A 26,652-nucleotide genomic window follows, 5' to 3' on the forward strand; every position below is an offset into this window, starting at 1 on the left:
GTATTCTTTAATTTGGAATCCATTCTAGAGCCACTCTAGAATTCAGCTGTCATCCTTCTTAAGTCCTCGTGAAATTAATAGAATTTCTCAACTTTTCCTTATGTCTTAAAATTTATTTCTTTACTTATTTATTTATTTGGTGCTAGTTCTAGGGCTAAGTAGTAGGGCCTGAGTAGTGTCCTTGGAGTTTATCCCTTAAGGCTAGTCTGCTACCATAAAAACCACATCTCTACTTCCAGTTTGAGCTATGTTCGTGTGTGTGTGTGTGTGTGTGTGTGTGTGTGTGTGTGTGTGTGTGTGTGTGTGACAAATTGGAGATGAGAGTCTTAACATAATTTCTTGCCTGGGTTGGCTTTGAGCCATGATCCCTGGATCAGAGCCGCCTGAGAGTTGTTACCTTTACAGGCATGAACTACCAGCACTGGTCTAGAAATTTTTTGCCAGAGAAAAGAAAAATGGCAGTATTCATGTGCCTCAATTTAGGTTTTTGGTATTTTCTCTCTTAACTAAGGTTAGCTCTCCAGTTGGAATGTTTCATGGGAAAGATATACTATTTCAGTCTATCCAGCACATTAGGAGATACACACATATCCCTCAATAGTTATGTTAACTTACATCATTCCTTCCACATAATGAGCTATGCAGAGAGAGGAGCCTTTTCACTGTGCAAGTATCTTGTCCTGGTTGTTTTTGAAAATTTTTCAGGTGAAAGAAAAGAAAAAGCATAGTTGAATGCAAATCTCTAAAACCCAACTGCAATCAATCCAATTTGCTTCAGAAGAAAAGATAGTTTACCTTTAAAGTTGTCATAATGATGTTTGAGATGTTAGATGATGTTAGAGAGGACTGAGTAATACCTGTTTGAAAGTACAAGTTAATGCTTACATTGTTCAGAAAGCTCTGTTGAGCAATTCTTTCCTGTTTTGAATTATGCAAATAATTAGTTCTGCTTATTACTCCCATCTGTGAATGTAGGTTTTGCCATCATCTAGATCTCAACAAAAATAGGGCCCTTGGAGACGTCTTAAGAAACTCAACTGTTAGAGATTATTTGTGAAATCTAATACATTGGAATTTAAGGATTTATCATTTTAAACTAAAAGTGATAGTCTCTTCCACACACAAAACATATTTTTACCAGCAGACATTTGTGCACAAAATGAAATTACTTACAATATATCCAAAAATCTCCTGGTAAAAGTCAGGTTAACAATCACTATGGTTGCAGAAATCAACCCATTGATATTTTTAGCTAAATTAGAGAGAGGTTATCTACTATGCACTCTGAGAACTATATTAAAATTTTAATAAAGAAATCAGAGAAACTGGGGAAAATGTTTGCCTCAAGGACAATTTTAAAATACAAAAATAATGAAAGAAACTGTTTCAAAGATATTGAAAGTATTGTAGTTTTATTGCTATTGACTGACAAAATGATATCTTAAATGCAATGCAGGTATGACTATACTTACTATCTAAGTTGGCTTGGGTAGTCAAAAGATATAGAAATAGAAATTGATGTTCTCACAGTACATGAGGCTGGAAGCCAGAGATTCATGTCCTCGCATAACCAGTCCTGGTTAAACCTGGCTTCTAGGACTGTAGACTTGCTACAAAGGTCAAGTAGGGGTATGTCTTTACAAAGGCAGTAATTCCATGGTGAGAACCCTACACCCTGCAAATCACTGATGCCTAAATAAGTGCCAAAGTCTCCATTTCCAAAATATTATTACATTGGGGATTCAATCATGAGCAATTAAATTTGCAATGTTTTGTTGTTATTGATGTGTTTTTTTTTGTTGTTGTTGTTGTTTCTGTTTTTGCCAGTACTGGAGCTTGAACTCAGGGCCTTGGAATTATCCTGATTTTTTTTTTTTGCCCAAGGTTAGCACATTACTATTGAACCACAGTTCCATTTCAGCTTTTTGGTGGCTCATTGAAGATAAGAGTTTCTCTGACTTCTTGACTGAGCAGGATTTGAACCATCATCTCCAGATCCTCTTGAGTAGCTAGAATTACAGGTATAAGTCACTAGTGCCTGGAATCAGAGTATTTTTTGTAGGGTTTAGACCCTGTGCCCACCCCTCTTTTTGGCTATCTTTTCTTTTTAATTTTATCGTGGGGTAATGTATAGAGGGGTTACAGTTACACTCATCAGGTAATGGGTGCATTACTTCTCGAACTTTGATACCCCTTCCCGTGTTTTTGTCTCCATTTCCCTTCCCACCACCACTCCCAATCATTTTGTTTTCCCCCCCTTCCCTTTCCTATTTCAAATACACAAATGTATATAAAATATGCCAGGTAACAAAGTCACATACAGTAACAATATGAGATTGACCAAAGGGCGACCAAAGAGAAGAGAAATAACATAGCACATTAAGAACAACAATCACATAAGATAAAGCTCTTTTTTCCATATCCTGGAGACCCTTTCATTTAGCCTCATCCTATATGACCTTATGTATTTAGGTTTTGCACTATTGTAATCCTCTGCTAGGAGAGTCCTAGATGTGTACTAATTATTACAAATGAGGGAAACCATGAGCCCATGTTCCTTTGGATCTGGCTTACTTCACTTAATATGACTTTTTCCAAGTTTTTCCATTTCTTTAAAATTGGGCAGTATTCCATGATGTAATGGTTAGCAATCCTGGACTCTGTTTTGTTTTGTTTTAGCTCTAGACCTTTGTTCAATGCCTGGAATATTCTTGTTTCATATAGGTTTTTCACTAAAGTTCTTATTTTCTTTAGACTTGGTTCAAATGTTGCTTTCTCAATAAGATTTACCTGAGACTATATTTTACTTCTTTCCCAAAAACAAGCTTCTTATTTCTGGTCCCTTCTTTTAATAATTTATTTTAGTTGTCCATTTTCAATTCCAAATTAATGTACACTAGTTTTATACTAAAATTGAAATGAACCTCTTTCAGCTGTTTAATGCCTAGGGATGTAAAGTGAAATTGAAATTTATTGTGTATTCTTCTAAATACAGTATGTGAGTTTATGTTGCAATTGTTCACTTAAATCAGAGGATTTCTCAACATTAGATATAATTGAAGACCTGATAGGCATTATGTTAGTTAATAGTTAAAGTGCTAAGGGAGACCGAAGGACAGTCTGTAGTTTATGAAGTAATGAATTTGCAATGATACAGAATTAAAATTTGTCCTGTATATGACGACACAGATCTGTGTATCAAGTTTACCCTAGATATTAAGGTCCATTTCTTAATGCCTATTTTGTTATGAGTTAATAACCTGATTTGTCTTTAAAAAATCACCATTGGTATTTCTTCTGTTGGCTTGGGGGAAAAGGGACTATAGATAATTCCTAATGAAAGTCTTTTTTGCCAGCTTAGTTGTTGAATATTTAATTAGAAGGCACTGTATATATTAAGCAGAAATATTGTGCTGATATTTGTTTTAAAGATATAATGAACCATAGTATCTTTATTAATAAAGCAAGTTTAGTTTAATGGTCTGATATCTTAACTCAACTTGGTTTGTCATTTGTTCTGAATTTTTCCTTTGCTACTTTGATCTTCTACTATACGTATTGTATTTAATTAGATTAGGCTCAACTCATTAGCATCTTCTGTAAACTAATTGATTTTCATATAAGAAGGCTTTGTTTACATTTCTTTGATGTTTTAACAAGATTAGGTGTCATTCCTGATGAAACTAAGTATTGTGTGAATGTTGTACTAACTTTTATATATCTAATATATGAATACATCACTGAAGTTTTTTAATTGAAAGATTTTATTAACACTGATTTTTCCATCATATTTCAAATGTAATGTTTAACAAATGAGTATTCAAGAAGGGAATTTCTATATGCAATCACTGGCACTTAAATTTTAGAACATACTTAAAATTAAGCTGAGAGTTTATAGATCATAGATACATATCAATCTATATAATATAACATTATCTCTATAAAGTTCACTGAAGTTTCTTTATTAAAGTAAAGATGCAGCTTGAAAGTCTTGTGAACTATCATCATTAATTTCTGGGGTACATAGTAAGGCATAAAAAACAAAACAGAGATAATATAAAATGCTCTGAAAGGTAAAGTAACTTTGTTAATTGCATAAACATAAAACACCTGTGTATAGAAAGCATGTATCAGAGAATGTGAAGGATTGACCAAGGATGCACAAAACAACTACAGAGATTGTAATATAGTATGGAAATTTTTACTCTAGGAAATTTATATGTAATTGAAATTTAAGAAGAAAACTTTTATTTTTTATTCATTTTTTATAAATGTTAATTCAACTTAGTGAAAATATTTATTCAATAACTCAGGCAATAATCATTTTTACTTCAAGAAGACACCAAATGTACTTAATTATGATAACTTACATTTCATAAAAGTAATATAGTTTGGTAGCCCTTTGTTCCATATCATTTGTTTTCTATACTTCCCACTAATTACATTAATGTTTCATGAATTCCGAGTGAATATTTCTATTACATACTATAAAAACATCCCAAAGGCACTGATGGAAGCACCCTAAAGGAGGTAATAAATATTTCTCTCTCTCTCTCTTTCTCCCCCATGTGTGTGCATATATATATATATGTATGTATGTATACATGTACACATATGTATATATACATATATAGAGAGAGAGAAAAAGAGAGAGAGAAATAGGTCTGATTTATAATTTTTTAATATTTTTTATTGTAATTAATAGAAGGGGTTACATTATATTCGCCAGATAGAAGGTACATTACTTCACAAACATTGATACCCCTTCTCAGGTTTTTGTCCCCATTTCCTTCCTGCCTCCCCCCATCTTGTTTTCCCCCTTTCCTATCCTATTTCAGATAAACAAATAAACATATATACAATATGACAGATAACAAGGTAAGATACCGTAACAATATGAGATAACCAAGGGACAACAAAAGAGATGAGAAATAACATAGTTCATTAAAAACAACAGTCACACAATATTGGAAACAAGAGCTTTATCTTGAGTGATTGTCCTTTTTTAAAATAATTTTTATTGTAATTAATAGAAGGGTTACATTATATTCACCAGATAGAAGGTGCATTACTTCACATTGATACCCTTTCTCATGACATGGTCCCCATTTCCCTCTCACCCTCCCCCCACTTATCTTGATTTCCCCCCTTCCCTGTCCAGTTTCAAATAACCAATTAAGCACATATAAAATATATGAGATAACAATGTGAAATATTGTAAAATTCTACTCATGCTACCTTGACTTACATGAACATAGAGAGGAAAGAAATGCAGTTTTCCAGTAAGATAGTGTACTGAAGATCAACATTAATGGAGTAATCAACATTTAATGAGTTCTTACTGGGCCAAACACTTCTCTAAATAATTCATATGGATTGGCTCATTTACTCTTCAGAACAACCCTATGAGGTAGACAGTTATTTTATGAAGAAGACAGCTGAGGCCCAGAGAGGTTAAACATCGTGTGTAAGGTCACCTGAGCCACTAACATCCAGAGGCAGAATTTAAATGCACAGTGTCAACTCTTCCCTCCTTGACTCTCAGCTCATTCCACTTCTCCCACATGTCATGTAGTTCAACATAGTATCTAGTGAGTGTCACTGCTGAATTAGTTCATCCTTTGCCTCTCCATTTCTTTCTTTCTTTTTTTTTCTTGCCAGTCCTAGGCTTGAGCTCTCTACCACTAGGCCAATCTCCTGGCCCTGCCCCACCATTTCTGTGCTCCCTTACCCTCCCATAAAAGATAAACTTACAAGACAAAAGATACAAAAGTCAAAAACAGCAACAAAAGGAAAGAAAGAAACCACAAATAGTAAAATGACACAAAACTTATTGGTTTTCATATCTTGGAGTTCATATCAATAAACATCATTTTATATGATTATATGCACATAGCTATTGAGCCTTTCTGATCCTCTCCTAAGAATACCACAACTGTGTGAATGTTTAAAGTACTATTTAATTTACTATGTCCATGTCCAGTGTTTTGGTCTTTTATCATTCTTTGTTTTTTTTTTTTACTTGTAGATTTATAGCCACATATTCTAATTACTACAAATGTGGGGAACCCATGCAACCTATGTTTATTTGGGTCTGGTTTACCTCTCTCAATAGAGTTTTTTTTTTCCAAATCTTTCCATTTCCTTGTGTCACTTTTTTTTTTTTTTGCCAGTCCTGGGCTGGAGCTCAGGGCCTGAGCACTGTCCTTGGACTCTCTCAAGGCTAGAGCTCTACCACTTGAGCCTCAGCACCACTTCCGGCTTTTTTCTATGTATGTGGTACCAAGGAATCGAACACGGGTCTTCATGCATGCTAGGCAAGCACTTTAACCACTAGGCCAAACTCCCGGCCCTCCTTGTGTCACTTTTAAGGACGCTGATGATTCCATTGTTTTACCTGGGTAGTTCAGAATAATCTCTTGAAGTCAAGGCCATCAAATTGAAACCATAATTTATTCACAATCTTGGAAGTTTACCGTGAATTGTAACATTCACATGCCTTGGAATTCAATAGTTGAACCTTGGAGAGATCTTATTGTATCTATAACAAGACCTTTAGCAGCACAGATCTATTTAGTGTAGGTTTTTTATGAAAACAGCCAAGCTACTTGCCATGTCCTTCATGTGCTCTGGCTCTGTGATGCAGGCTTCATTTTAGGCTGGGAAGCAAAGCCTGAGATCAATATTTCCATCAAGGTCACTTATGTAGGTATTGTTTCCAGAAGGAAACACAGAGGACTAAAGAAGTGACTAAAGGGGGTTAGATGCATGTAAGGCTATCAAGCAAAGCTCTGCATGGAGTATACTTTTATTTAGTCGTTTGCAAAGGGAAAATTCTAAAAACCAAGCAGATCATATTTTGAAGCTGTAATGCACTGATTAATGGTAGGGAGACTGGGGTTTTTCTACCTCTGTCTCTAGTTAGTGGTTAAACACTCATTCTCCATCTAAATCTCCAGGTATTTCTTGCTCCCCTTAGAGACAAAGAGACCTCAGTGGGCTTAGAGCAAACCTGACAGGAACATCCAGCTTTGAGTTTATGATACAAAATCATGAGTACCACATTGTACCACATAAGGACTCATGGAGAAATGGAACAGGGAACTAAAAGTGCTTGCTGGAATATTCATCTGTTTCTCCCCATTTATTTAAATTCTTACATTGTGAACAGACATCAACACTGAGCAATGGTACATTACCCTTATCTGCTGAGGGAAATGAGAAGAAAAAAAACCTCACAAACTCCAGTAAGCCTATCAGTTTGCCATTCATTCCTAGTGGAATCATGTTGAAGAATTGTTCTTCCTTGTAATCCTGGCTGTTGGAAGGTTAAGCCAGGAGGATAATAACTTTAAGGCCAGCCTGGTGACATAGTGAAACTCTGCCTCTGAGGGGGGGCACCGAGACAGAGAGAGAGACAGAGAGACACACAGAGAGACAGAGACAGAGAGAAATAGAGAGACAAAGAGAGAAAGACAGAGACAGACATACAGAGAGAGAGACAGAGGGAGACAAAGACAGGGAGAAAATGAGAGAGACAGAGAATAGCTCTTGTCTTCACAACATCATATTTAAAAACTTGTAAAAAAGCAATGCTAAACATCTGTTGGTAAACTTCAGTATCAATAACTCACTCAATTTCACAAAATTCTCCAAGAACAGAGTAGCTCTGGATAGTGGGAATGTACAATGAAATTATGGGGTATAACCCTGACCCTGTGCCATTTGAGAATAATGATCTATCAAAGGACCTTTCTGATGAAAACTTTAAAACCCTGAAAAAAGGAAATTAAAGCAGAACTGAGGAAATGAAAAACTTCCCATGCTCCTGGATTGGAAGAATCAACATCGTGAAAATGACAATCTTGCCAAGGGCTATCTACAAATTCAACGCAATACCCATCAATATCCCACTGGCATTCTTTAAAGAAACAGAAGAAGCAATCCAAAATTTCATATGGAATAATAAAAGACTCCATATAGCAAAAACACTTAGCAGAAAGACAGCACAGGAGGAATTTCAATACCAAATTTGAGACTATTACAGAGCTATAACCATCAAAACAGCTTGGTACTGGCACAAGAACAGGCCTGAAGACCAATGGAATAGAACTGAGGACACAGATATTAACCCACAGACCTATGGCCACCTACTTTGACAAGGGTGCCAAAAAATAGAATGGAAGAAAGATAGCCTCTTCAACAAGTGGTGATGGTAGAACTGGTTAAGCACCTGCAGAAAACTAAAGTTGGATCCTTCGTTGTCACCCTGCACTAGAATTAACTCTAAATGGATCAAAGACCTAGAGGTAAAAGCTGACACAGTGAAAACTTTACAAGAAGGAATAGGAGACACAGTAGGCCTCCTTGGCACAGGTCGAAACTTTCTCAATAAGGACCAAGAAACACATCAAATCAGAGAAAAGCTGGATAAGTGGGACTGCATTAAACTGCAGAGCTTTTGTATGGCAAAGGACATAGCTAGTAAACTAATTAGGAAGCCTACAGAGTGCGAGAAGATCTTCACCAACCATACAACAGACAAAGGCCTCATATCTAAAATATATCAACAGCTCAAAAAATTGAATCACTCCAAAACTAATCTCCAAAGTAACAACCATCTCATTAAAAGATGGGCCAAAGATTTAAAGAGAGTCTTCTCTGAAGAAGAAACAAAAATGGCCTATAGACACATGAAGAAATGCTCAACATCTCTGGCCATAAAAGAAATGCAAATCAAAACAACTCTAAGATTCCACCTCACTCCAGTTAGAATGGCCAAGATCAAGAAAACTAATAACAACAGATGCTGGAGGGGATGTGGCCAGGAGGGATCACTACTACACTGTTGGTGGGAGTGCAAACTCATTCAACCACTATGGAAAGCAGTGTGGCAGTGCCTCAAAAGACTAAACATAGAGCTCCCCTATGACTTAACAATTCCACTACTTAGCATATACCCAATCATCCTGAAACAAGGACATACTAAATCCATTAACACAGAGATGTTCATTGCAGCACTATTTACCACAGCAAAGATATGGAACCAACCCAGATGTCCCTCAGTTGATGAGCGGATAAACAAGATGTGGTATTTATACACAATGGAATTCTATGCTGCTGCCAGAAAGAAAGACACTGCTCCATTCGTAAGGAAATGGAAAGACTTAGAAAAAAATCATATTAAGTGAAGCAAGCCAGACTCAAAGGAACATAGGCCCAATAGTCTCCCTCATTTGTCATAATCAGTAGAAACTTTGGGCTCTTCTAGCAGAGATTTACAATAGAACAAAATCTAGAGACATTAGGCCAAATACTATGACACTAAATGTAAGGACCTCCAGGATAAGGAAACAAAAGCCATAAAATGAGTTACTGTTGTCCTTAATGTACTATGTTATCGCTCATCTCCTTTGCAATCCTTTGGTTATCTCATATTGTTACAATATTTCACCCTGTTATCTGATATATTTTATATGTGCTTAATTGTTTATTTGAAATTGGATAGGGAAGGGGGGAAGTCAAGATAAGCAAGGGGAGGGTGAGAGGGAAATGGGGACCATGTCATGAGAAAGGGTGTCAATGTTTGTGGAGTTATGCACCTTCTATCTGGTGAATATAATGTAACCCTTCTATTAATCACAATAAAATTATTTAAAAATAAAAATTAAAAAAAGATATTTATATGTTGATTACTTAAGAATGCATCCCCAAATCATCAACCAAGTAGATGACATTTCACTTTGTCCTGTGGAATATAGCCAATTGTTTCTCTTTTAGTATACTACTAAATGTCACTAGGCCCTGATGATTCACACATGTTTTCCTATCTAGTTGGGAGTTGATATCCAAGAAAATGCAGTTCAAAACCAGCCAAATCAGAAAAGTACCCTACAGTACATTTCCAGCTCAGGTGGTAGAGAACCAGCCACACAGGCAGAAGACCCTGAGTTCAGACCCCAGTACTGCCAAAATAATAACAATAAAAAATAATGTAACCATTTATTTGTATCATGATACTCTGCTACATGTTCTAAGCTTAAAATTCAGTGTTTAAACCCTTTCTGATTATAGTTTATTATTATAAAGCTGAATTTTTGAAAATGTGCTATAGATGATGTGACTCTTCTGAGTTAGGTATCTATTATAATACTAGAGGTGTGTGAAGTAGAAAGTATGACGTTTTATATTCATTTAGGAAAGCATAAATGATCTCAGTGAAAATGTGATATAGTGTCATATTTGGAAATTTATGACTAGTCCTAGAAAGACTAAGAAGGAATGTAATTAAGAATTTCTACTACAATCTAGGAGCTTCTGCTACAGTCCAGGAGCTGGAAGCTTATCATTACTTTCCTACTTCCCCAGGAAGCTGAGACCTAGAGAATCATGGTTTGAAATGAACTTAGGCAGAAAAGTCTGTGATATTTCATATCCAGTTAATCAGCAAAATACTAGACTGGAGGAAGTACTCAAGAGGTAGAGCTCCAGCCATAGCAAAAAAGCCAAGTGAAATCATGAGGCCCTAATTCAAGTCCTGGTATAATTCTCTCTCTCTCTCTCTCTCTCTCTCTCTCTCTCTCTCTCTCTCTCTCTCTCTCTCTCTCTCTCTCTCTCTCTCTCTCTCTCTCTGTCACACACACACACACACACACACACACACACACACAAGAATTTCTCCTTGATTTATAGCAAAAGGCATTAGACTGGGAACTACATTATTTTCTAGAACATAAAATTTAGATAACAGTTTTATCTACTGCTACTATTTTCTTAAAAGAATAATTTCAATTTCTAGCAATGGCTCTACTAATGCAAGGAAAGGAGTGTTACCATTTTATTCTTTCCAGCTTATTTTCTTGGTTAGTTAATTACATGCTTTCATTGGTTGAGGAAGAAAAATTAATGAATACACACTTTTTATATTCATATATTCAACTTATAAAATGGCTTCATGTATCTTTAATATGAGCAATAACAATACATCTTCCCCATACAGGTCAATATATGACAATGCTCCTAGCTGCCCTTGAGTTTTGTTGGTAGCTTCTTGTCTTCCATGGTCCACACAGTACCCCACCTACCTATTATTTGTCAATGCCTGAGAATCTTGCCATTCTACAGTGATTGTAGTAGTGAACAGGTCAGTATCATGATATATTTTGGATGTATTAGGATGAATAATTTATTAAGGTTTATTAGCTTTGAATACCCTTTGAGGGTTCTAGGCTGGGAATGCCTATTAAGCATTTCTCTATTTATAATCTATTGAGTCTCTAACCTTGTTACACAGGTTGGATGACAGGAGGAAGAAAGAAAGATCAATGCCTTAGAAAAAGATATCCAGGGAAATCAAGGGAAATAAATGCTGAGGTGAGAGTGGGGCACCATAAAGAGAATAAAATCAGGACAAGAATTATTTCAAAACCAGTGTACATTTTTTTTAACTGAGCCATTGTTTGGAACTGTGCTTCCTAGCAAACCATGCATAAAGAGAAGGGCTTTCTTGCCAAACAGTTCCCATAAAGCCCTAACAGACTATGCAATAGGAGCTTGATTGTCCACTTTCCTGGTAACCCCCATTCCCCCGGACCTGAGCCATTGGGTTACCATCATGGCAGTGTTGCTACTACATGTGCAGGACTGCTTGTTCCTGGAACAGGTAGAATTGCCTTCCTCTTATGAAAGCTGAATTACCTAACTAGAACAGGTGCACAAATAGAAGTATGTCTCATGAGACTGAGAAAGTACTAAGTAAGCAGAGCCAAGAAATGTGCATGAGCATCAGCAAGTGCTGAGATTGTCCTGGAGGACTTCCTTTAGATTATCATGCTGACTTGTTCACTTTATGCTGTATTCACATTACAGTTCTCTTTGTTACAAATAAACTCAGACTCACTAGGGTCAAGTAATTAATCCCTTTTAAAGACCTCGGGGGCAAATCTAGAACTGAGTGTATTGTAGTCCCTTGTCTACATTATCTCCATTCCACAATTTGTATAGAGAATTGCAGATGGAAGGTAAAACGGTAGTAAAGATCATATTTTGGAGAAATAATTTCAGATACATATTCTTTAACAATCTACACATATATGTATGCACATGTATATATACACACACATTTATAAACACGGTGATTGAGACACAGTAAATGTACAGAACTATCAGCAATTATACTAACACTTTCTGAGAATAGTTTTAATTCCTTGGTAATATAATGACAGCATTTATTGACATTCTTCTTCTGTGATGCAGAATTTGCATTAAACAATAAAAGGCATATTGAAATGTATTGCTGGCTAACATTTCTTAGCCAAGTTGATAGTGCTTTGACACTAACTAAAAAAAATCTGAATATCAGTCTAGAGATTAGCAGCTGACAAATGATCATGGTTTTGTATGTCCATGTTTAATCCTGTCTAATTTTAGGCTTTTGCTGGATATAAATAGCTTGTTCTTGTGGGTCAAGGTGAAATGCCTCTTGCCGAAAAGTTTCCTGGAGACACTTTGGGCAGTGTTATTTGAGAGTTCAGTACTAAGTATTCTGTGTTAGTCAGTTGGGTCTTTCTGTAAGCTGGTTTCTATTTCGTTTCTAGCTTGATATTTCATTACACCCTGAACTTAGTGGATCAAAAACACAGAAATGTTGGCAATTTCTCCACTACTCTTGACTCTTATTTTTTTTCTCTCACAGATAGCTTTCTGCCTAAAATGCTTACCTCAGAAAACTCCAGTCCTTACCTTACATGGCTAAGTCTTGACTTCTTTTCTTTTTCTTGCCAATTCTGAGGCTTAAATTCAGGGCTGAGGTGCTGTGCCTGAGCTTCTTTGTGCTCAAGGATAGCGCTTTACCACTCAAACACTTGAGCCACAGCGCTGTTTCTGGCTTCTTCTGACTTATTTATTGGAGTTTAGAATCTCACAGACTTTCTTGCCTGGCCTGGCTTTGAACTGCAATCCTCAGATCTCAGCCTCCTGAGTTACTAGGATTACAGGCATGAACCACCGGCGCCACTTTTTTTTTTTCTGTTATTACAGAAAGGCTGTTGTTAGTGTGCTCCCCAAAAAGAGAACGCCATTTGCTCCTTTGTATTCTTGGCATACCACTGAACATTTCATTAAGTTATGTTCCGTTGCATGCTAGGTCTGGTGTGTTTGTCTTTTCCCCTGCCCTCTGCTTTGTTCATAAAAGATGTCAGTCCACAATCGTGGGGAAGATGAAAGAAAATAATCCAGCATGTACTAGGTCATGTGAAATGATTCATCTCCTACAAAGTACCAAACTGCTATGATTTTCAGGTCAGGATATGATATTTCTCAAGTTTCTGATTAAGAAGAGATGTGGTATAGGTTAGTTTCAGACTTAATGTTGTCTCTTCACATAATTAAAATCACTAGATACTTTAATTAACATTATTAAAAGTTTCACCATGACATTATTTAATTAGCAGGTTATTTGCAATGTGATCTTTACATGTCTATTAAACAGTATGATGCTTTATTAAAGTACAGTGGCATTTATTAAATGCTTTCCTTTAAGCCATTGGAGATGTAGTCTGCAACTGTCATTGTTAAGTCATTAAGTTATTTGTAGCATAGTTTCCATTTTTGTTCCTGGTAAGAAAACTTCAGTTAAGCACTTTAGTTAAGGCCTGAACCACATCATCTTCCCCTTGTGGGTATAGAAGCATAAAATCATAAAAGTGGCAGGAAGCTGTCAATAAGTATTGTTTCGTACAACAGTGGAGTTATCATGAGGAAAATGTGATTGACAGATCAATACTGTTAAACAGCATGTATGAGCAAGTTAAATGAGCTCCAGGGAGGAATGTTCTTTGGACACAGTAGAAGAACTGGCAGAGAAAGGTTATTGCACGGGAGGGAACACAGCATAATTAGTGTAAGATTATAAACACTGAGAGTCAAAGAGTTAAATGTCAGAGCTGCCTCTCTTTAGGTATATGATTCCAAGTAAACCCTTGAACTTCTCAGAACTTCAGTCTTTTCATTTGTTTTGGGATAGCCAAATTCTTCAAAGAGCCATATAACAACTATTTTAGACATCACACGTTAGACATGGTCTTTTTATATTAGTTTATGTGAAATGTAATCTTCATTGTGTGTTTTAGAACATTTTTCAAATATCTCCTATTTGTCCATTAGAGTTATAGGAACTGAAATACCATGGCAAGAGGGGATCCTGAGAGCCATAGGATACAAGATTTATTTGTCCATGTAGTATTGTCACCATTACATTTAAGTAGTATTCCTCTTAAAATTATCTAGGAGGTTTAAATTGTTTTACTCTAACAATTCATTTCAGTTTCTTAACAACACAAAAGGAAACAAAATAATAAACCCAGAAGGCTAGGAAACATATTGGCTTTTTTCACTGCTTCCCACTAGTCTTGTTTTTTGTTCTCCTTTTCAGAGATTTGACATGGACTTAAAACTGTGCTAAAAGAATCTGTGCAGGTTTTTGACACCCATGTGGTCAGCACAGAGACATGTATTATTTCCAGTGCTTCATATAGCCTCATTGCCCTCTCAAAAGAGTCAGACCTATTTGTTGTCAGCACACCAACCATTAAGAAGCATTTTCTGTTGGTTATAGATATCTTGGCAGTCTGTTCTGGTGACAGGGCTACTACTTCATTTTCTCTGTCAAGTAGTTTTTATATGCATACCAGCTCTTAGCGATCTCATCTGTTACATTTTCCCCTGTACTGCTGACCCTTATGTCTCACCCATGCATTTCCTCTGGGGATTGGAGCAGTACCAGGGGATTCAACCTAATAACCAGATCACACTGTCAAGTATTAGCCTTCCTTCCTAGACTGTAAACTCCCTGAGGGTATTAATTTTATCCTTTTTAGCTCTATAGGACTAGTAGCTCAGGGTCTGTATTCAGGAACTTGGTAAAATGCAGGTTAACTGGTTAAAAGTGAATTTTAGAGAAATAATGACTTTGTCCTATGTTTTTACTTGGTATACACTTATACTTAAAAATACTTTTTATTTGCCTGAAATTGAAATGAAGATAGGTGTCTTTTATTTATTTGATTATACCTGGTAATGAATGACTTAATTGTGTAGATGAATGCGCATCAGAAATTGTCAGCTACTTCTGTAGTATAGCAAAAGCCATTTTCATTCATTTCTGTTGGTTTCAGATGATAGATTATGACAGAAAATGTCCACAATTTAATCTAAATTCCTTGATTATACATAAAGAATTTTTTTGTATAAACATCAAAAGGATTTATAAAGAGATGTCCACTGATCCTTGAAGAATTATCCAGATTAGTCAAAAGAGGCATAACAGGTTTGTTACTGTATCAGTGGGAAAGCAAGCATGAATGAAAACTAGTATAGTTAGACCTGCTATCTTAATAAACATGAATGAAATAATAATGTGTAATGTTTGTTAAGTGATGTTGTATGCCAGACATGACATAGGCTTTTTCTTTTTTGCATTTTTGTATTTTATTATATTATTATCAGAATGATGTATAGCGATTTACATTCTTAAGGTAGTGAGTATATTATTTCTTGAACATTGTTACCTCTTCCCATGTTTGTGTCCTACTTTCCCTCCCCCCGACCCCACCCAAGTTGTAAAGTTGGTTTCCAACATATTTTCCTGTGAATATTGCTCATACACAGGTTCATCCTGTGCCCTTTGTGTCATTATCTTGTTTTTCCTCTTTAGGCTCTCTTTTGTATATCAATTTCATTTTTCTTCACATACTCACCATGCTAAATATTATTACCTAATTTTAAATAAGAAAATTCATAAGCAGAGGGTTTAAAGATCTGACTCTGGATCACACATCTAATTAGTGGTATTTCTAGTATTTAGGCCTAGATAAGTAATACTCAAATCAGCACTTTCAACTAATAGGTTTTCCTCTTTCAATAGAAAAAAAAGAATATTATTTAATATGTATGGTTAATACGCCATATGTGATTATATTATGGAAAATAGTTATGAAAAAGAAAATGTCTCTCTTCATGTCTAATATAAAAAATAAGAAGATAATTTCAGAGCCATATTAAATTGAGGAGTTAATTGTTATGTGTATATGCATATGGCATTGTTGTGTGAAAAGTCTCTATACCAAAGAATACTTTTTGTTGTTGTGGTTTTTGTCAGTCATGGTGTTTGAACTCTGGTCCTGGGTGCTGTCCCTGAGCTCTTTAGATCAAGGCTAGCACTCTATCCTTTGATCCACAGCACCACTCCCAGTTTTCTGGTGATTAATTAGAGATAAGAGTCTCACAGATGTTAGTACCCAAGCTGGCTTTGAACCTTCATTCTCAGATCTCAGCCTCTTAAGTAGCTAGGATTACAGGTGTGAGCCAGTGCAGCTGGCCCAAAGTGTATTTTTAGACATTAAGCATTCTAAGATATCCAAACTGACACTCATATGGTTGGCAAAGTTATTAAGAAGTAGATGTCCTTGCTAAAAAAAAAAAATACCATCCCTAGTGTGTCATCTAGTTCCAGTGACTCCTGCCAATGAAACGAGGGCAAAAGGCAATGTTGTAAGTGACACTGGAGGATATTGTGTCAGATGTTTTTACTTCTACCTGCTAAGCTAGGAACGGGTTAGTATATTCAAGCTATACCAGTGTAAGTTGGCTCCATCTTCAATAGCTGGGAATGATTTTGCTGCAAAGATTAAGGAGCAGACAGAAACAGATGACCATCCTGTCAACATGAAAGACCTCTGGGGACTATAAAATACTTTACCAGCCTACTTACACAGAAATCAGTCAATGAGTCAACTGCTATCATTTCATGATTTGTGTTGTTGTTGTTTCTTGGTTTGTTTTTTAAAGAAAATACTTATTGTGAAGACGTAATTCAAATGCTACATGGAAAATTCAAAAGGTATAAAAATTACTCTTTTTCTTAGCCAAACTACACTTTTACTTCCCTAAATGAGTTTTTAATAGCAGCCAGAAAAAGCGAATACATTACAATGGTCAAAGTTTGTGTGTGTGTGTATGTGTGTGTGTGTGTGTGTGTGTGTGTGTCTGTATGTGTGTATTAGTGTGGGTATTACACAAATAATAGTATATATGTATGCCCTGCGTTATACTCTTCCCACTTAAGATAGCCTTATCATTATATATGTGTGATTTGTATGATTTAGAATTATTCCTTTTTATTGCACAAAAAATGTATAGAATCAATGATACAATCATTAATGTTATTACTAAATGGAATGCTATAGTAGAGTCTTTTCAGTGTTCCCTTTCTTTTTTAAATATATGTTTTATAGTTGCTTATTTATTTATTTTAAATTTTGTCAGTCGTGGGATTTGAACTCTGGGCCTGGGAGTTGTCCCTGAGCTCTTTCAGTCCAAGGCTACTGCCCTATCCCTTGCGCCACAGTGTCACTTCCTCAGTGTTACTTTCCCTGTGATGATTTATTGCAACAAAATTTAGATGAATAGCAATGAATTATCTGTAAAATTTTGCACTGGATTTTACTCCTGCCAGCAGTCTACTCATAGGCTTATGGATCTCTCACTATGCTTGTAACTTATAGTTTTCCTAGGTTTAAAGGTCGTTGTTTGGAACCAGATAATGAGAATAGAGGTGGAGTGAGGATAGAGAGACAAGGAGAGGAGGATGGAGGGAATGATATTGATCAAGATGCATTGTACTCATGAATTAACATGCTGAACTGAAACCCTCTTGTAGAACTACTTTAAAGCAATATAATGACATTTTCTTTTCTCTAGCTATAGACTAATTATATATTCATATATTTTTGCTCCATTTAAAGGGAGATATTCTTTTTTGTATATTTTTATTGTAATTAATAGAAGGGTTACATTATATTCACCAGATAGAAGGTTCATTACTTCATAAACATTGATACCCTTTCTCATGTCTTGGTCCCCATTTCCCTCCCCCAACCCAGGCCCCTCATCTTGTTTTCCCCTTTCCGTATCCGGTTTCAAATAACCAAATAAGCATATATACAATATATCAGATAACAAGGTGAAATACTGTAACAATATGAGATAATCAAGGGACAGCAAAAGAGATGAGAGATAACATAGTACATTAAGGACAACAATCACTCATTATATGGCTTTTGTTTTTATATCCTGGAGGTCCTTTTATTTAGAATCAACCTATATGACCTTATATATCTAGGTTTTGTTCTATTGTAAATCTTTGCTGGGAGAGCCCAGGTTTCTGCTGATTATGACATATGAGGGAAACCCTTGGGCCTATGTTTAAAAGGAGATATTCTTTACAATTTTGTCCAACTGTAGAAACTCTTGATACATTGAAACAATTGATTTTAGGCCATTTAAGCTGCAGATATTTGTGGATGATCTCAGTGTAACTATATCACAATATTGCCATTAAATTATTTAAGATTAGTGCTTTATATCTGTGTATTGACATGTGTGAACCAGGCAGACAAAGTTTTAATGTGCAAAAATTCTTAAATTGTTTCTATTGATTGATTTTTTTTGCCAGTCCTGGGCTTGAGCTCAGGGCCTGAGAACTGTTCTTGGGCTTTCTTAAGGCTAAATAGAGCTCTACCACTTGAGCCTCAGCACCACTTCCGACTTTTTTCTATGTATTTGGTATGGAGGAATCCATTGTTTATATATATTAGATTTTCTTATATCCATTCATCTACTGATGGATATTTTGGTTGTTTTCATATGTTGGCTACTGTAAATAGTGCTGTATTCAACATGGAAGTATAAATGTATTTTTGACATACTGATTTCATTTTTGATAAATTTATGATAGTAGATTGCTAGATCATATAGCACTTCTAAATCTGTGAGAAATTTTCATCCTTTTTTTTCTCTAATGGCTATACTTAGTTACATTCCCACAAATAATTTCTAACAATTCTCCTTTGTCCACCTCCTGGCTAAGATTTACTGTTTGCTGTTTTGATAATAGGTAGTCTACCTATAGTGAAGTTTTAACTTCCAGGACTTGAACTTCCAGGATAGTAATATTGGTCATATTTATATGTACTTGATATCCATTTCTATGTTTTATCTAGAAAACATTTGTAAAGATCTTTTTGCCTACTTTAAAAACTAGATTATTGTGGAGTTTGGACTACTGATTGAGTTTGTTCTAAATTAGTTATTATATGTACAACTTGTAAAATATTTTCTCTTTTTTAGAACACCTCTTTCCTTTGTTGACTGTTTCCTTTATCCTTCAGAAGTTGTTCACTTTGATGTAAACTATTTATTTATGTATATTCTTCATACTTTGAAGACCAAGACTAGTGCTGACCCCTCTGCCAACACACACTGACCCTTGTCAATGTCATGTAGTAATTTTGCCATGTTTTCTTCTAGGAGTTTCATAATTTCATATCTTACATTGTAAGTTCTAATCTATTCCAGTTTATATATATGATTAGAGGTAGGAATTATGTTTCTTTTGCATAAAGATATATAGCTTTGTCTGCATTATTTACTGAGATTTTCCCCATTATGTATTGCTGGCATCTTTGTAAAAATTAGTTGGTGATAAAAGCATGATTTTTTTTCCTGGGATTTCTATTCTTTTGATCTATGTGTTTGGTTTTATTATAGAACCAGGCAGTGTTGTGGTTCTTTCAAAGTCAGATGCTGTGCTGCCTTCAACTTTGACCAGTTTTCACGCCCCGCCCAAAAGAATTCTCTTTGATATCATGTAGTGATGATCCTTTTATTGATGAAGAACTGTATAGTGACTTGAGTATATTTCAAAAAGTGAATCTGTTTTTCAAGTCAACTCTAGGTTGGTCATCAGATGATACACACTCTCAACATATTGACTTAAAAATTAGTATTATCTTTAAGTAATTGTACCAAGAAGTTGCCATTTAACAAAACAATTCACATATGCAAGACATCTTGTTTATGACTGTATTTTTTTCACCATTCTTATATTCTATATTACAGGAGTTTAATTGCCAGAGATCATAGTCTATTTAGAAGGAATTATTCCTTAATATATAACTATCTGGTGTATATCAGTAATATTTACTTTACTGTGGGAAGGCCTTTAGTATTTTTTTTTGCCAGTCCTGGGCTTGAGCTCAAGGTCTGAGCACTATCCTTGCTTTATTTTGCTCAAGACTAGCACTCTACCACTTGAGCCTCAGAACCACTTTTGGCTTTTTTTCTATGTATGTGGTACCGAGGAATTGAACCCGGGTCTTCATGCATGCTAGGCAAGCACTCCACCACTAGGCCAAACTCCCAGCCCCCATTTAGTATTTTTAAATTATTCATCTAAGTTTATTTCTCTGGAATTGTATTTTCTTTTTTTTCATATATTTTTATTGTGATTAATAGAAGGGTTACATTATATTCACCAGATAGAAGGCGTATTACTTCACAAACATTGATACCCTTTCTCATGTCTTGGTCCCCATTTCCCTCCTTCCACCCTCCGCCCCTCATCTTGTTTTCCTCTCTTCCCTATCCTATTTCAAATAACCAAATAAGCATATATACAATACATCAGATAATAAGGAATTGTGTTTTCTTATGGCATACAAACTTATTTTTCTCATTTATCTTATAAGTTCCCATTTGTTTCTTAAACTTTTATTCAGCAGAGTAGAAAAAAGGAGGTTTCCTTAGTCGAGCTTTTTAAAAAAAAAATCCTTAAGACAATTCACAGACATTGACTGATGTTGCTATGCCTTTTCTCTGCTGTTTTGCATCAACCTCTGAACTTTACACTTCTTTGAGTCATAGTCAGTTCTACTTCAAAGCCATTGTGTGTGTATGCTTCTTAGGATGTACCTGACTCTTCTTGATTCTTCAGCTTTTGAACTTTGGCTTTTTTTTTTCCCAGGGGCTGATACTGGTGCTTGATCTTGGCTTTCTGTTGTCTAAGTCTGATGCTGTACTGTTTGAGCACCAACACTATTTTTATTTCTTGGTTTTTGCTAATTAGAGATTAGAGTCTCATGGACTTTTCTACTCAGGCTAGATTTTTTTAAATAAAAAATTGTATTTACCTACAAGCATTGAGAATGTCAACAACTGCAACTTTTTTTTTGCAATTACAGAGTGTTATTCAGTTAACAGAACAACAATTATTCCATATAAGCTGTGTCAGACAACTGAAGATGAAAAAAACTACCGCCCCTATATATAACTAATTTGTACAGTGTACCAACAAGAACCTGCTTTAAATTTCCATGCCAATTTACAACCCCTGTACTGTACCAGGTAAGGTTAGTGGCTATTGAAAAGACCACCAGGACAGGGCTATCTAAAGACACATTTGGCAGTGTGTTAACTGTACAAAAAAGACACTATACAATTTTAAAAAAAATCTTACACAGCCTTAGATTTCATTTTCTTTCTTTAAAAGGAATGAGTTGTGTACGGGATTGGGGGGGTTAAATGCTTTATAGACAAGAAAAAAACTACGCTAGAACTAACTTATTCATCCTCATCCTCTTCATCTTCCTCCTCTTCCTCCTCTTCCTTCTTTTTCTTGCTCTTTTCAGCCTTCACAACCCCCTTTTTTGCTGCATCAGGCTTTCCTTTAGCTCAGTAGGCAGCAATATTCTTTTCATATTTTTCCTTCAGCTCAGCAGCCTTCTTCTCATCAGGCTGCTTGTCTTCTGCAGCAGTGTTGTTCCACGTCTCTCCCAGATTTTTTTTTTTTGCAACATCACCAATAGACAGACCAGGCTGCTCACCTTTGATTTTAGGGTGATATTCAGAACAGAACAAGAAGGCTGAAGGACGCCTCTTGGGTGCATTGGGATCCTTGAACTTGTTTTTGCTTCCCCTTTAGGAGGGATGTAGGTTTTCATTTCTCTTTCATAACGAGCCTTATCCGCTTTGGCCATGTCTTCAAATTTCCCTTTCTCTTCAGCAGACAGTCTTGCATCTCTCTGAGCACTTTTTAGAAAACTCTTGAGAGGTTGACCCAAGCATCTGGGTGCTTCTTGTGCTCCTCCCAGCAAGTTTGCACAAAGAATGCACATGATGACATTTTGCCTCTCGGCTTCTTAGGATCTCCTTTGTCCATGTTTAGTTTTTCCTTTGCGAGGCACAGAGTCGCTTGGTGCCCATCCAGCTCTCATTTGCCCCTGCTCTGTCTCTAGGGAGCTCAGTGTACTGCAATGGCTGTGAGAGCGGGAGCCAGCCACTCAGGCTAGATTTGAACCCCAATCTTTAGATATTTGCAACCTGAGTACTCAGGATTACAGGCGTGAGCCACAAAGCATCTGGCATCCAATTTAATCTTCAAGTTTTAGTTTTAACACCTTCACACAAATTCTCTTTTCTCTTAATTTTGAAAGGAGACCTTCAATATTAGTTTTTTGTTCTGATTACCATGGTATTTGATCAACATATAAAATGATTTATTTACGTACATTTTAATATTGATTCCGACTAGGCTGCAAGATTAGGAATGGAAAAAATACCTGTCTCTACTAAATATTTGCTAAAATAATTGTCAATTTATTACTATTGTATTCTTGAAACATATAAAGACTTAAAGATTATCAAGGCCCTGGAAGGTTATTCACCAAATTGTTCACCTTACTCATTTCTTGGAAAATTATGTTACAGTATTTTTTCAGTTTCTCTGTAGTAAATATATAGATGTACTTTATAGAGGGAAAATGTTCTTTTTAAAATGATTTTTTTTTAAATTCTACTAAAAAATCTACTAAAACTCTTTTTAAAAATTGTGGTCTGCTAAAGGACCACAAAAGAGTTGATATGCAGACATGGCCCACTTAGCATATTTAAAGGCTGTACTGTTGTCTAAAAAAAGTGCTACAGAGATTATTCCAGATAAGAGGTAGTGTGCTTGGTCAGAGTAGAAGGCATCAAACTTTAAAGTGTCAGATTTTTCCTTTTCAATTCCTTAGAAAATTATTGAAAAACTCTGGGCATAACTAAGTTTACATTGAAAAACATGTCAACGTGCAATATGTTAGGAGGAAAGTTGTCAAAGCAGAGGGATTCAGGGGAGGCTAGTGGACCAAAGATAGTGACCTGGGGGTAGAACATAGAGTATGGGAATGGAAAAGATGGATAGGTAGGAGGAACAGATGAGAATGTCCAAATATATGCAGTGAGGCAGAGAGCGGGTTAAAATCGCATCTAGCTGTGAATCAATAGCTCATGGGGAAGAAAAACCCCAGAAGAGTCATCTTAGCCACTGAAAAGCTGTAAGGGGAGTGTTGCATCAAGTGGTAGAACACTAGCTTTCAAGAAAAGAAGCCAAAAACAGCATCCAGACTCTGAGTTCAAGCCCCAGGACTGGTGTGTGTGTGTGTGTGTGTGTGTGTGTGTGTGTGTGTGTATGTGTGCATGCACACGCACAAAGGAATTAAATGTTGGAATATGAGTGAATGAAAGAATTCTGATGCCATTTTCCAGTGGAGGAAGCCTAAAGAAAATGGTGGTTTTGTAGTTAGAAGAAAATCTCTTGACTTGGGACTTCCAGATAAAAATATCTGGTAAACAAAGGATAAAAGTTAGAAATGAAGGCATAGATGATACTCATATAAAGGTAGTATATGATTTCCTAGTATGTGCATTCTGTTATAGTGTTGGAATTGTGTAAATTATAAATGACTGACATGATAAGGGCTTTCTTTCTCCCCTCCCCACCAAAAAAACCCCCACTTATCTGCTGTAGGATCCAGTTTCCAAATAGAACTGTGTGATTTGTTATGAACACTTTTAGTTTTCATGAAAATTAATCCACTGCTATCATTTCATTTTATGTGATTTTTTACTGTTTATAATATCACATAGATTTTGATATTACATTATGATAAGATTGCCTTTGATTTTGTTACACATAAAGAATTTTCTCTAGCCTCTGGGAACCAACTTTAACTGGGACATGACACTGTTACACATGATAGAGATTGCAGGGCTCAACCTCGATGGATTGCTATAATCTCCCAAGCCATACCAGGAGTGTCAGTTTGCATGAAGGCTGGCACACTACTGTCAGCAGTCACATTGCTCCAGTCTTAAAGGGAGAGCTCTTATTCTGACATCGATTTTGGAGGAACTATGTTCTGCTTGGCCTCACAGATTGCACATGTGTTCCCCTGATATGTACGTGTGCCATACAGCTCTCTAACAGCCAAGGGACACAAGAGAGTTGCTTCAGAGAAAGAACAGTCATTATAAACCCTTGCTATGGATTATTCAGAGTCTGACAGTGATTCTACTTTGGGATACAGCGATGATGAAGATTCCAGTGATGAAGTTCAAAGAATATCAGAGTTGGTGCATAGAAGTCTATATTTGAATATTTGTGGGGAGATTGTATTCTCAATGATTTTCTTGAAGGAATTTCTAACCCCTCCAAAAATGCTTCAGAAAAAACATTACTAAACTGCATTGCTTTGCCTGTAATTAACCATTTATCAATAACATGCTTGTGAAAATATTTGATAATCTGACAGAGTATGTAGTTTTGCGTAATATATTTCACAATGCCAAAACCAACTAATACATAGGAAAAGATTATATAAACTAAAGACTTTACTTTTAAAGGCAATATGCATGCTGATTATATTTATTATTTATTTGAAAGAAGCAAGCCTAATGTCTTGAGTACCAAGAGACATTGTGAGTTGTGTGAAAGTTTAAAATTAAGTGTTGTTGTTATCATATCCATATCCTGTTATGATAAAAATTATTATGAATCTAGTTCCCTACTAAAATTTTTAAATACCACAACTAGCTAAAAAGTAATTTTAAAGAAAATCTCAAGTTTTAAAAAGAATGCTGTGTTTTCCTGTGTTTTCTTTTTCTGCGTTTAACCAAGATTACATGAAACCCCTCCTAATCTGGAATATGTTCTGTGTGAAACTATGATCATAATAGCTATGAAAACAATAGAAATGTTTAGTAGCATCATGAATTTTTGTAAGAGTCCTGTATTGTGTGAATATATAATAGTTTATATCTAAATCCAAATGGTATTTAGCTCTGACATGGTGCTCGGAAACTCACAAGAAAAATAAATATACACAACAATTACAGATTTGGATGGTATAGGGTTCACTAGTAGTTTCTAGGATCTTTTTCAAATGATAAATTCATATATTTCATTATTAACAGATAGCATCTTACATCTCATAAAAGGATAATCTCAGAGCATACAGAGATCATCTTTCTGCATACTTGCATAAAGAGACATAAAGACATTAAAAACCTAAATAGTGGAGTTTCAGTGGCATTAGAGCAGTAGCATGATTTAGCTCTCAGTGAGCTTAGCATTGCATGAATGCTTTTGTTATGTAAGCATTATTGTAAACTATCATGGCAGCTAGATAGAGGTATGTACAGGAATTCTAATAATTTCAGAATCAAAATGGCTTATCAGATTCATTTTCATTTGGAGAAACCCATATATGTTTATTCTGATTTAATTAACAATTTAATATAATTTTCATGATAGATATTATGAATATAAATATTCTTTTGAATTTTAATAAAGTCATAATTGCTAAGAAATTCATCTCTGATGGAAGAATGCAAATTTTTCTGCTGGTATACAGGGATACAGAGGATTGTATGTAGTATTAGAGGACAAGTTTGAAGACACAGATGTGTGTTCAGATTCCAAGGCAATGTGTGATTATCCTTATGTATAAACATGATCTATAGTAACTGCCTTCTGTTATATGAATGCATCGCATAATGGAAGCAAGGTAGACACTGATCAAAACTGAATATGATTAGATTTATAAATTATAAATTTTGAGAGGTTATATATATGTGTAGGGTAATAACAGATTATAAAAGGGAAACTGACCTATCAATTCAAGATGGAATCATTGATCACAAGGAATTTTACCTGGGGAGTTTAGGATAAACAAAAGGGACATATGTTATACAGAAGTCATGCTATGATAAATAGGATATGTTTGTTGTTGAAACAAAGTCAGTTTGACCAAAAGGTAGAGGATGCAAAGGAGTCAGTAGGATGCTGGTGAGACTACAATAAAACTTAGAGTTTACCTTGTGTGGTGGCTTATACCTATAATCCTAGCTACTCAGGAGGCTGAGATCTGAGGATCAAGGTTCAAAGCCAGCCTGGGCACAAAAGAACCTGAGACTCTTATCTCCAATTAACCCCTAGAAAATGGAAAGTGAGGCTTAACTCAAGGGTTGGGCAGTAGCCTTGAGCTGAAGAGTTCAGGGACAGCACCAAGGCCAAGTCCAAATCCAAGCCACATGGCCCACAAAAACAAAACAAAACAAACAAAACCAAAAGGAACTTTTACAGTTTGATGAGAACTTAGTACTGGGAGCAAATTAAGCATATATATATGGATATATATATGTATATGAATGTGTATTTAAGTATATATTTGTATACACACATGTATGTGTATATATGTATATATATACCTGTATATATATGTGTGTGTATATATATATATATATACCTGTATATGATAGAGTGTTTTTTTTTCTTTAGTAGCACAACTAAGGAGAAACAAATGGAAAGGAATGTCAATCAGAAGACAAAAACCTGGGGAGGGAAATAGGGACCAAGAAATGAGAAAGTGTATCAATGTATGTGAAGTAATGCACTTTCTATCTGGTGAATATAATGTAACCCTTCTATTAATTACA

At 35.5% G+C, this 26,652-nt stretch overlaps 1 protein-coding gene and 1 pseudogene across 2 annotated transcripts in view; one reads left to right on the forward strand and one right to left on the reverse strand.

Moving 5' to 3' along the window:
* Positions 1-26,652, forward strand: part of Prkg1 (protein kinase cGMP-dependent 1) — a 973,708-nt gene that overhangs the window by 826,691 nt on the left and 120,365 nt on the right. The gene's annotated exons all lie outside the window — the stretch shown is intronic.
* LOC150054142 (high mobility group protein B1 pseudogene) lies at positions 21,457-22,077 on the reverse strand (annotated as a pseudogene).

The sequence above is a fragment of the Megascapheus bottae genome, chromosome 15 (assembly GCF_031878675.1).
Source record: "Megascapheus bottae isolate mThoBot1 chromosome 15, mThoBot2.hap1, whole genome shotgun sequence".
In the NCBI taxonomy this organism is placed as follows: Eukaryota; Metazoa; Chordata; class Mammalia; order Rodentia; family Geomyidae; genus Megascapheus; species Megascapheus bottae.